The following is a 12,354-nucleotide window of genomic DNA, read 5'->3' on the forward strand; positions in this document are numbered from 1 at the left end:
TTTGAAAAAGTAGTTTATATAACTACGCATATGCCTAAAAAATAGTTCATTCTCTACAGTTTCATGGACACAAATCTCATATTTCAGTATATTTAAAATATGAGTTTTGCTGAACGTCATCACAAAGAATTACTCATAAACCTTAATTTTTAATCCAAAGGGGCTTTGTAGCTAAAGGACTATTGTTTTCGTTTTGCGATTTTGCGTTGAATCACTATAAATGACCGTTTCACTTTTCAAACTGTCGCCACAAAATGTTAGAGTCCTGCATTATATTTGAAGAAATTAAATGATGAAAATCTGCATAAATGTATATATATATATTTCTCGCATTGTGATAAACAACGATATCTATAGCCATCGAATTTTTATAATGACGTAATCCTGTTGCGAATATGGGCATCTGAAATCCCAAATTTGAAATTCGGAATTTGTTTTATTATCTATTTCATATTTCGTAAAACTTTAACGAATTTTTGAGTAACAAACTCAGCAATTTAAAAGAGAGCAATGGCAACACTTTAAAAGGGGGGTACCTTTTTATCTCCAGCGCGTCGAGCTGTGTGTCGGAAATTCTCAAGATAGGCTCATTTTAAAATTATTTTGTGACATTGTTATTGAATTAAATTTTATGGTTTAAGAACATGATATTTAATAAATTAAGGTAACACACATAACGTTAAAAAACGCCCCTTTGGAATGAATTTAAAATCTGAAACCTTTCAGATTTTTTCCCCTCTGTTTTTGATTATGTGTATTTTAAAACCGGGAATTGAAATATTATGCTGAAAATTATATATATTTCAAATACTGATGAGGATTAGAGGATCGCTCGAAAGTGAAGTCTCAGCGTCCGTGCCTTGCGTAAATCAGGTCCTGCTTTAATTACTAATTTTTTTCATTACAAATTGTATTATTTATATTATAATTTATTTATTTTTAATGTTTATAACAACTATCGCATTTAGTTCGCTGATATTCCTACAAGTTTTCATTTGTGACTCCACAGAAAAACATTTCATTAGACACGATAAAAGATTTTGAAGTATGTCCCACAAGGGTTTCAGAATTAAATATTGTAAATAGTTACTTAGCGGTATCATTCGACTTTAATACTCAGTATCTAGAAGTATATTAAATTTGATTTTTTTTTTTTTTAAATTGTAACTTTGAGTCAGCATTTTGTAATATACTTAGTCATGTATTAGTTTTGAATACCCTGCATATATATATATATATATATGTATTAAGCTTTTAATACTTTCATAAGGCGTGTTTTAATTTACATTTAACATACATAGATTATACATAGATTATATTATATATTACATACATAGATTATATTGATTTTTTTTTTCCTTTTCTCTCCCTCTCTTATGAATTTTTAACTTATCCTTTGAACATAATTCCTTGAGAAAGCTTTGCAAAAGAAATTCAAAAATCAAATATGCATTCTCTTATTTTAAATCAAGTGATTATTTACCTTTGTTCATGCCATTTTATGAAATTTAAGCTTTCTTTTTTTTAAATTTTCCTAAATCATTTGACTTTTTCTTCCCCTCTCGCGATTAATTACTAATTACATCTGAAGCTATATTTGATCGCACATTTTTACGCATGGTGTATCAGTACAGGTGACAGGTGAATGCAGGGCCCGGACACCCGGACGATTTAATATGACAAATCGGATGTCGTCCGGTACCCGCACCTATTCAGAACAACACAACCCTGGCGACTTCCTGAGAGGGCTGCATCGGGAATATATTAATGGAGAATATGAGGTATTGATGTGGTCAAAAAAGGGCGTGTGCATATATATGCTTAAGTATACAATTAATAAAAAGTTTCATACACAGGTACATTGGATACATATGTATATTGGTCTAAGTGGTTAATGATATAAGCAAACAATAAACACTTATACATTAAAAGAAATGAAACACTGATAATGCAACTGGCGCATTAAATGCAGAAGATGACAATTAATGAATACACGTAATCGTGTGTCATTCTGTATGACTATACATAAACTACTAGAAATGATATGCATAAACACATGCGAATGATGGCGATAAATGAAAACACATAATCATGCATTATTCTACTGGGCTATGCACACATCAATAAAAATGATACATACACACCTATACGTTGACAGAAATGAGACACTGAGAATGAAAATTGTGTATCAGTGTCAAAGATGAAAATTAATGGTTACACGTATTCGTGTATTACCTTACTTGGCTGTACATATATATTAGTACAAATGATATACTTAAACACTTAAACATTAATGGAAATGAAATACTGAAAATGGCACTTGTACGTTATATGATAGATGAAGAATAATGGTAACACTTAATCGTGGATCATCCTAAGTGGCTATACATACAGTGATAGAAATGATACACTTATACATTAATATACATTTATAACATGGTAAATGATGCATTTATACATTAATAGAAATGGTACACTGACAATGAAATTTTCACATTAATACGAAAGATGACAATTAATGATAACACATAATCATGTATTATCCTACTGCGCTATGCGTAATAAGACATTTTAAACACCTGTAAGTTGACAGAAATGTTGCACTGAGTGCAATGCTTGTGCATCATTGCGAGAGATGACAATTAATATATACACATAATCGTGTAGCGTCCTAGTAGCTATACATACATTAGTAGTAGAAGTGCTATACTTAAACATTAATACTAGAAACGACACACGGAAGATGATACTTGTGGATAAATATGAAAGATGACGATTAATAAAAATACATGAACATAAATTGTCCTACATGGCTATGTATACATTATTAGAAATGAAACCTTTAACACCTATACATTAATAAAACTGATACACTGAATTGTGTATTAATGCGAAAAATGACAATTAATGATTATACATACTCGTGTGTTATCCTACATGGCAATATAGACATTAGTAGAAATGATACGCTTAAACACTGATACAGAAGATGCACTGAAAATGGTATTTGTACAATAAAACGATGCGGTGATAAACTTTCAGGAGAGATAGAGTACACCTAGACGATGGGAAATCACATAGGAATGCATGGCCGGAAACGCTTTCCTGGCGCAGTAGTGACGTCACAAAACGCAAAAAAGGAAGTACACAAACAGTGAGACAAAACGCGTTTTATTATGTTTAGTACAGGTGACAGGTGACAGAGGTCGGGAACGCCTGGTGTTTAACAGAGGTAAACAGGCATATGTCCCTCGCCCTCCCCTATCTACCGGGAGTTTATTGAGATCTTAAAAGAATTATTACATTGCCATACAGGGGAAGATGAGAGATATATTGGCTATTTATGTTGTATTACAGATTTTAGGTTTGCAAGGTATACATTATATAACATACTGGTTACACATAAAAAAATTAACATAACACATACATGACACATAAACACTATTAATAAAGGAGGTACACTGCTCAAAAAAAAAAAAAAAAAAAAAAAAAAAAAAAAAAAAAAAAAAAAAAAAAAATGGGACAGTGCTATATCTCCCGTTCTACTGGGGCGATTCACGAAATTCAAATTGCGTTCTTCATGTCTCGAAAGCGCGACTTAGGATATATATTAGATTTATATACAGCACTATTCTAACATAGGTATTTTGACACAAAATCGGACTTTTTCTGAAATAACATCCCAATTTTTTTTTACATATTTCGATTCTACGACTCAAATTACGCCTAAATATGAAATTTTGTAAAATTTGGAGCGAAATTTACGGAGAAATTCAAAAATTTATGTTGGCACTTTTTTGTCAGTTTGCGCCAAGAATACTTCACTTGGCGAACTTCTTAATATATGGCAACCTAGTTTCCTTTCCCGTGAGAGGAAAAAAAGTCACCATCGTTCCTTTTTTCCAAATAATATTCTTTATATTATATTTTTAATTATAACTTATTATTTTAAGTAATTTTTTCTTTTTCGAATTTCATTTTAATTGTTTAAGTTGCACTTTTTTTTTTTTTTTTTTTTCGAATAACTGTTTTAAAAATTTCTATTTACCTATTCGAACTGCGTAAATAAAGGTGCAGCGTTTATTTTATTTTTCAAATAGTTTTCTTTATATATATTTTTCGTCATAGTTATTATTTTAGCTAATTTTTATACTTTTATTTTAATTGTTTGTGTTGCATTGTCTCTTCAGATAATTGTTTTAAAATTTTCTATTTATTTCTTCGAACTGAGCATTTTAAATATATTTATTAATATCAATTTTCCAGAATTTGATTTTATTTATTTGAACTGCGTTTCTTTCGGAAGAATACTTTGTAACCCAGACTACGATGAGTTTGAAAACTGCATACTATATTAAAAGAGAAAATACAGTAAAGCACAGTTTTACACGCCTTTCAATGTTCCGTTCAGAAAAGATATATATAAATAAGAGAGATGTATAACCGGCATTTTAACTTAGGATGACTTGCATAAACTGCTTTAAACAGTTTTATCATTGTGCCCATTGCTTTACACAATTTTATCCTACATTTGGTTTCTTAAAATGTTATTCATATTTTAGTCAAATATTTTATTTTTGAAATCGCAAGAATCAAATATCATAACATTGAAAAGTTTTAAATTAAAAAAAAAAAAAAAAAAAAAAAAAAAACTAAATTTTACGAAAAAATTTATTTTTCTTCTCTTTTTCTTTAAGAATTCTGAAAGTATATTAAAAAGTATCCAACTTTTCGAAACATTTTGGTATTTCTGGCAATCATTTTAAATAAAGTTATCGCCTTCCATTTCATAAAGGCCCACAAACGGCCGAGCGGTAAAGACGCTGATCACTGGTAGTTCGGTCCGAGGTTCGAATCCCGCGATCAGGCTGGTTGCATGGGTGTTTTCGTGGTTTTCCCGATGTGTAACGTGTATACGATCCAGTTTTCCTTAGAAGGTCCTCCACGAAGGCATCCCTCCCTTTAGGCAGATAGCCCTCGTGTGCTTTCCCATAATTAAATAATCCAATCCAATCCTTAATTAAATATAATTGATTTGTAACTTCTACTAGAACTCACGTTAAGAATTGAAGTGCAAATAAATAATATCGTGTGCAATCTTGATTAATATAAAATTAAAAATATTTGCACAGAAAAATATTTGCATTCAGACAGAAAGTTTTTTGAAATATTTGCAATTACTTTATAAGAAGGATTTATTAATAACCGTAATAATTACTTATAATATTACTGATGATTAGGAATCAGTTCTTGACAATTACATTCTAGATTAGAATTTTAAGAATTATTAGAATTTTAAATTAGAATAATGAAAATACGCTACGCACAAAAATACATTTTAGGATAAAAAATGAGTTGATTTTTTATGTTTTAAAACTTCTTGAATTCATTTAATAAACATCGTATCCTCGTTGTTAATTGAATTCAGAATGTTGGGTGTCATTTATATAATTATTCTTACTTGTCCACGGAATCTGCTGACTTATCCAGCGATTAAGTAGCTGCAGATCATTTCTACATAACCATTGAACTTCCATTAATTCAGTCTCTAGAGGGTTGTATATTTATATCATAATTTGACTTTTATAAAAATGATTATTCTAAATCTTATGTTTCTATAAAAATATACTGTGCTTTAAAAATATAGATGATAGTACCAGCCGCTCTTTCAGCCACTTCAAAAGCATCAGTTTGTTTAGAAATAAATTGTGCAGTTAATGTCATAAAATTCAAATAAACATCAAACGAAAATTCTCAGTTTTAGACAATTCGATTTAATCGAAGTAAAGTAGCAGACGATAAAACGCCGAAAGTAAAAATTTACTCTTATTTAGAAAAAAAAAAAAAAAAAAAAAAAGATAGAGAGAAATTTAAAAAAATATTAAAAAAATTATTTATAAAAATAGCTTTTCATATAGTATTAATAAATATTTATTACGCATCACTGAGGGAAAAAATGTCATATAATTAATTCTCCGTAAAATTTTACTTGAAATTTAAGATTAAAAATAGCTGTGGCAATACAGTGTAACAAAAATCCATAGACCACATTTGGCGTTATTATCGCTCAAAAAAAAGATGCCAAATTTCAAAACGCGAAAATATGTAAATTTGTGTATATCTTAGAAAATTTTGAATAAAAAAGTCTAATTTTTTGCAGATATGCTTAAAAATATACCTACTTTAAGATGATGGTAAAATTTTTATAGGTTATAATTCAAAATTTTTTTCGAAAAATTTATAAAAATTATTTAAAATTAGAAATTTAAAAAATAAAACACAAAAAATGGGTAAATTTTATTTGGAATGAACCTAAATTTCGAAATGTGAGAGAAAAAATCAAAAAAGTTTAATAAAAAAAGAGATATAAATAAATATTTGCCAAATTCAATTAACATTGAGGAGCTAAAATTTTGAGAGCTAATATTTCAAAAACTACTCGTACGATTTTTACAAAACTTGGTATTCTGGCATAATTTGAGTCGTAGAATCGAAATATGTGAAAAAAAATTGGTATGTTATTTCAGAAAAAGTCCGATTTTGTGTCAAAATACCTATGTTAGAATAGTGCTATATATAAATCTAATATATATCCTAAGTCGCGCTTTCGAGACATGAAGAACGCAATTTGAATTTCGTGAATCGCCCCAGTAGAACGGGAGATATAGCACTGTCCCATTTTTTTTTTTTTTTTTTTTTTTTGAGCAGTGTACATGCGCTTAGCAGAAGGAAGATACACATAACTAGCACATTAAGCACACATTTGTGTATAGTATAGTACTTATGCTGAGGATCAATTTTGAATATGCATTGGATATACAGAATACATAATGCAAAATATACTTAATGTAGATATGTTACTCATAATACTGAATACACTGTTAATACTGCTTACGACTACTATATACAGAATAAACTTGGGATTACTATATACAGGATACATAATGCCAAGTAAACTTAATGTAGATATGTTACTCATGATACTGAATACATTGATAATACTACTTACACCCGCTGCAGATATCTGACTCATATTACATTGCTATGCACTTAAATATACATGTTGCAGATACAGATCATTTACGATATGCTCGAGATTGCTATATACACGCTTTAGACTACTATATACAGAGTACATACAGAATGCCATATACAGAAATACTGTTTACGCACGCTGCAGATACCTGGCTAATATCACATTGCTATGCATTTAACTATACATAGCACGTGCGTAAGCAGTATTTACAATGTATCCGGTATTATGAGTTACATATCGACATTAAGTGTACTTATCATTATGTATTCTGTATATAGTAATCCAAAGTTTATTCTGTATAGGAACCAACAAACAAGGATCGTCATTAAAGGAGGGGTTCGAAATTACGACCGAGGACCGTGATGCAGGCCTCACTTCTTAGGCGCATGGAAGATGCATGATGCGCGGTTCCTGCATCACAGTCCGGGTCGTAATTTCGGAAACACCTTCTTTGATGACGATCGATGTCTTTTTATGTTTTTTTTCCTTTGTCTTTGCTGTACTCCGAATAATAAACATGTTTTCTCACCCCCTCACCCCCGCTCGTTACCTTTCTTTCTTGACTTTTCTGTCGTGACTACTGCTCCAGAAAAGCACTTGCGATCATGTATTGCTGTGTGATTTCTCATCGTCTAGGTATATTTTAGCTCACTTGGAAGTTTATCACCGCTGTACTGATACACCCTGTACACACATACATATGTAGTAAAAACAACTTTAGAAGTACTGATGTAGAAACACTGAGACGCAGAAACGCAGAAATACCGATGGCCGCAGCACTTAGCAATGTTGAAGGCGTAAACGTAAATCCATATTGAAGAGGAAAATTCTTGCGTAACATTATTACGTAAAATGTGTTTAGCAGATCTGGCAGTCGAGGCAGATTAAATTTTCATTTTTATTTGAAATGACATTTGTGGCCACAATTCGCTTGTCACTCCAACTGTGCCTATTTTCAGGATATTTACATTTTTATACTATTGCGTTAGGCACACCGCACTGCAAAACGGAGTCCAAGCAGCACAGAGAGAGAAGCAAATATGCACATTTATCTAATATTAAAGCTCACCAACAGAAGGTTTGGGTTTAGGTTAGAAAGATTTCGTTTCTCATCGGAAGTAGCTAAGTCATCAGCGTTACGTAAGCCATTTGACGTAGATTTACCTATAAATGGCGCAGTCTAGAAGGGTTGTTATTTTTAGCATACAGAGAGGAAATGCCTAAAATAAAATTAAGGAATTAAGAGTCTAGTTCTAAATTAAATTATAATTATTAATACTAAATCAAATTATAAAGCCGATTTACATATTTTTATCCTACATATTTTGTTACGAAAGCAAGAAATCCTACCGGCTAATTCTGTAGAAAAACAGAAAAAAAAAAAAAAAAAAAAAAGTGACAATGTTGATGCCGTACCACGTAGATAGCTTGAAACGTGGATCCATACTGATTTACTTCTGATTGCGTAGAATGCTAAAATGTTGAATCCGTAATGAAGATATTGCTCTATACTTTGCAGTCGAAGCAGATTAAATCTTCATTTCCATTTGAAATGACACATGTGGACACAATTTATTTGGCACTCTGATCCTGCCTAGTTCCAGAATATTTACGTTTGTGATACTATTGCGATACCAAGAGAGCGTAGTAAAATAGCATCCAAGCAGCAATACAGGTAGAAGATTAAGTGCGCAGTTATCCATTATGGAGGCTCATTAAGAGAAGGTTTTGGTTTAGGTTAGAAAGGTAAAGCAATATTAGCATAGACCATATGCCAATATTATCAATACGTTTGGAAACAACTCTTCATTCCCTCCGTAATTTTTTTTTTTTCGGATTTCTGAAGCCCTTTCAAAATGATGTCTGTAAGAGTGATTTAGAGTGATTTACTCTCAAAATGATTCAGAATGAGACATCAATTCTGAAACACAAAATAGTCCGCAAATGCTAAATCTGATGAGTAAATGGAATGGTTAACGTTTTTTGTTGCTTTATCACGGTTAGGTTGTCAGAAGAAATACTTCCTTTTTCTCGATGCTCAGTCATTCATTAAAGTTATCATCATGGTTGCAAAATATCAAATAACAGACTCGGTTCAAATTTCTTTCCATAAACGAAGACTATTTTAATGGAATCAAGGCAGCATGAATGAATATAAACATTCCCACTAGTAATCATTTCATACCTTTACATTGATTCGAAATCCAATCCTATTTTTTCAGTTATTTTAATTATTTATTTATTTTTCCAAATAAGTAGGGAAATATTATTATTGTACTCTTTACTTCAAATTCATGCAAAAACGATGGCAAATTCCACTACGAATCCATTATTCATTAATCTATGTTCGTATTTTTTTTTCCTTTGGAAATACCTATTTATGTTTTATTTTCATCTTTTTGTAATTTTTTATAAAAAAGTTTTTTTATATAAATATTTTTAACATCATGGTAAAGTAAAGTGCATATTAAGTACCTAAGGGACACTGTGTCTTGATTGTAAATTGGTTCCCTTAAGCCTAGCTTAAATCCGAAAAGCTAGGTTCATAAAATCCGAAGTGTAAACAAAGAGGGAATTTGGGAATTATGGGCTGGTTGAAGCTGGGAACTCAAAGCCGGATTAAGTCTGAAAGTTTCTAATCTGCCGCGGCTTGGCAGGAAGGCTCTAGGGCTGATATCAGCTTTAGGAGAAAATGATGAGTGTGTATAAACAGGGTACTATCCTTTCCTTCTCAGAAAAGAGCTTTCTGGGTTGCATTTACTGGAAGAGTTCGCTGGTGTTGTAATGTCTATAAAGTGTCGAATTTCTTGAAGACAGGCTGTTTTACAAGTTTTTTTCCTTGATAATAAACGTATAAATGTCGTGGAATAAGATGTAAATTGCTTTCATGATGAGAACCTCTCTAAAAATTTCTGTAATTTGCAATTTAAATGCAAGTTAAAATTGTATTGTTCAAGAAAGGAATAGTTATGATTTATTAACATGACTTATAATAAAATAGAAAAAACGGTTCTAACAAAAATAACAATCTGAAGCCTTCGGGTTTTATATTATGCACAAAGAGACGTTTTTTAAAATTTTGTGAGTTACCTTTATTTATTAAATATCATGGTCTTTGCCCTTAAACCATAACCTTCAATTCAACAGCAATATCAAAAATGTTCCAAAACAGCATACCGTTAGAATTTCAGATGCACAGTCTCGCGCGCTGGAGATAAAAATGAATAATTTTCCCTACAGTGTTCCCATTTCTCGCTTTCAAATCGTTGGTTTTGTTAATCTAAAATTCGTTAAAGGTTCAGAAAATAGGAAATAAATAATGAAAAATTTTCCAAATTTAGTTTTCCAGATGCCCATATTCGAGGGGAGGATTACGTTATTCAAAATCTGATGTCTCTAAGTAACGTTGTTTTTTTTCACAATGCCAGAAAAATACACACATTGCAGGGCTCTAATATTTGTTGGCAAGAATTTGGGAAGTGAAACTCCGTTTTGAACCAACGCAAAATGCCAAAAGGAAATTAATAGCCCTTCTGCACAAAATACCCCTTTGGGCTAACTATTTGTCTGTCTTTACGCGATGATGTTTTTATGTATGTATTACATAACGCGGAAATTAACTTCAGAACTATAGCCAGTCTGACTTCATATGAGGTGATGATATATCGTGCTTTTAATACAGTTAAGGCGTTTGAATATTCTATCCTCTATTTAGTAGAGTTTTATTAAAGAATCATAAGTTATTCTAACCATGAAATCTTTATTTAACAATCTAGAGAGTTAATTTAACTGAAATAGAACACAAACAGAATATAAATCAAAGTGAACAGTCTCTACAAACAATTTAAATCGAAGTGTTGAAATAAAGAATTTAGAAGTTACTCATTTATATGTTTAAATAGCTTCAGGCTTACCTATTAAGCAATATTACCAGGACTATATTCCATAAAAGACGGTAACACGCTGAAAAAGAATGAAGCACAAATAATAAAGCAAGTAAAAACCTTTTTTAAGACTTCTGCATCAGATCATACTCTTTCGCCAATATATATCGTTTGGCGCTCGTTTGTTTTTGACGCTGCCGAGTTTCATTATGCAAAAGGGACACTAATTTATTCTAACAGGTGGCACCTAAGCACTGGAAGTGATGTGTTCAAAACTCATTTTAGATTTATTTTATTTAACAATAAAGCAATTTTTCTTGTTTACCTCTCCTTCGAGGCCTTTGCATCATGAGATTATATCGAATAATAGTCTAGTGTTACAATTATTTACTAAATTTACCAAATTTTTGAAAATGTACCTATTTCGATATCATTTTATTTCTAGTATTTAAATTTTATGATATTGGTAAATCCTTTGTTCAAAATATATGAAGGTCAGATATGTTACAAAAGAGATACTTTGCTGTTAATGAATTTATATTAGTTAGACGGTCTTACACAATTTACTGACATATACCACGTTACAATTTCAAATAACAAAAGGTGATTTATCATTCTTTTACACATCACTTCATATCCTTCGGACAAACCATATGGCATCACCTTATTTGCTGTTACGCTGATTATTATACTTCTTTGTTATAAGTAAGATTTTTAGTCCAAAGGGATTTGAATCCCGAAGGACTATTAGTTTCGTTTTGGCATTTTGCGTCGGACTCATAAATGTCGGTTCACTTTTCAAACTGTTGCCACAAAATGTTAGAGTCCTGCATTATAGTTGAAGAAATTAAATAATGAAAAATCTGCATAAATGTATGTATATTTCTCGTATTGTGATAAAACAACGGTACATAGAGTCATCGAATTTTTAATAACGTAATCCTCCAACGAATATGAGCATGTGGAAGACCAAATTTGAAATTTGAAATTTGTTTTATGATCGATTTCCTATTTTTTAAAACTTTGACGAATTTTTGATTAACAAACTCAAGGATTTCAAAGCGAGCAATGGCAACGTTGTGCAGAAAAAACATTTTTATCTCCAGCGCGTGAGTCTCTGTATCGGAAATTCTAAAGATATGCTCGTTTTAAAACTATTTTGCGATATTGCTGTTGCACTGGATCTTATGGTTTAAGTGCGAGGAACATGATATTTAATAAAGAAAGGTAACACACAAAATGTTAAAAAACGCCCCTTTGGACGTAATTTAAAATCTGAAACATTTCAGATTTTTTTTTTTTTTTTTTTTTTTTTTTTTTTTTTTGTGTGTGTGTGTGTGTGTGTGTGTGTGAGTAGTCAGTTTAGAACATTGTTATGTTTTATTTATTTTTCCAAGTGTTTCGTGTAGGCGTGTAGGGAAAATTTTGTAACGT

At 31.0% G+C, this 12,354-nt stretch overlaps 1 protein-coding gene across 2 annotated transcripts in view; it reads left to right on the top strand.

The window, feature by feature from the left end:
- LOC118188109 (cell adhesion molecule Dscam1-like) overlaps window positions 1-12,354 on the top strand; it is a 637,201-nt gene that overhangs the window by 328,486 nt on the left and 296,361 nt on the right. The window lies entirely within an intron of this gene.

This window comes from Stegodyphus dumicola, chromosome 9 (assembly GCF_044657685.1).
Source record: "Stegodyphus dumicola isolate Sdum_Otavi_A_Nest chromosome 9, ASM4465768v1".
NCBI classification, from domain to species: Eukaryota; Metazoa; Arthropoda; class Arachnida; order Araneae; family Eresidae; genus Stegodyphus; species Stegodyphus dumicola.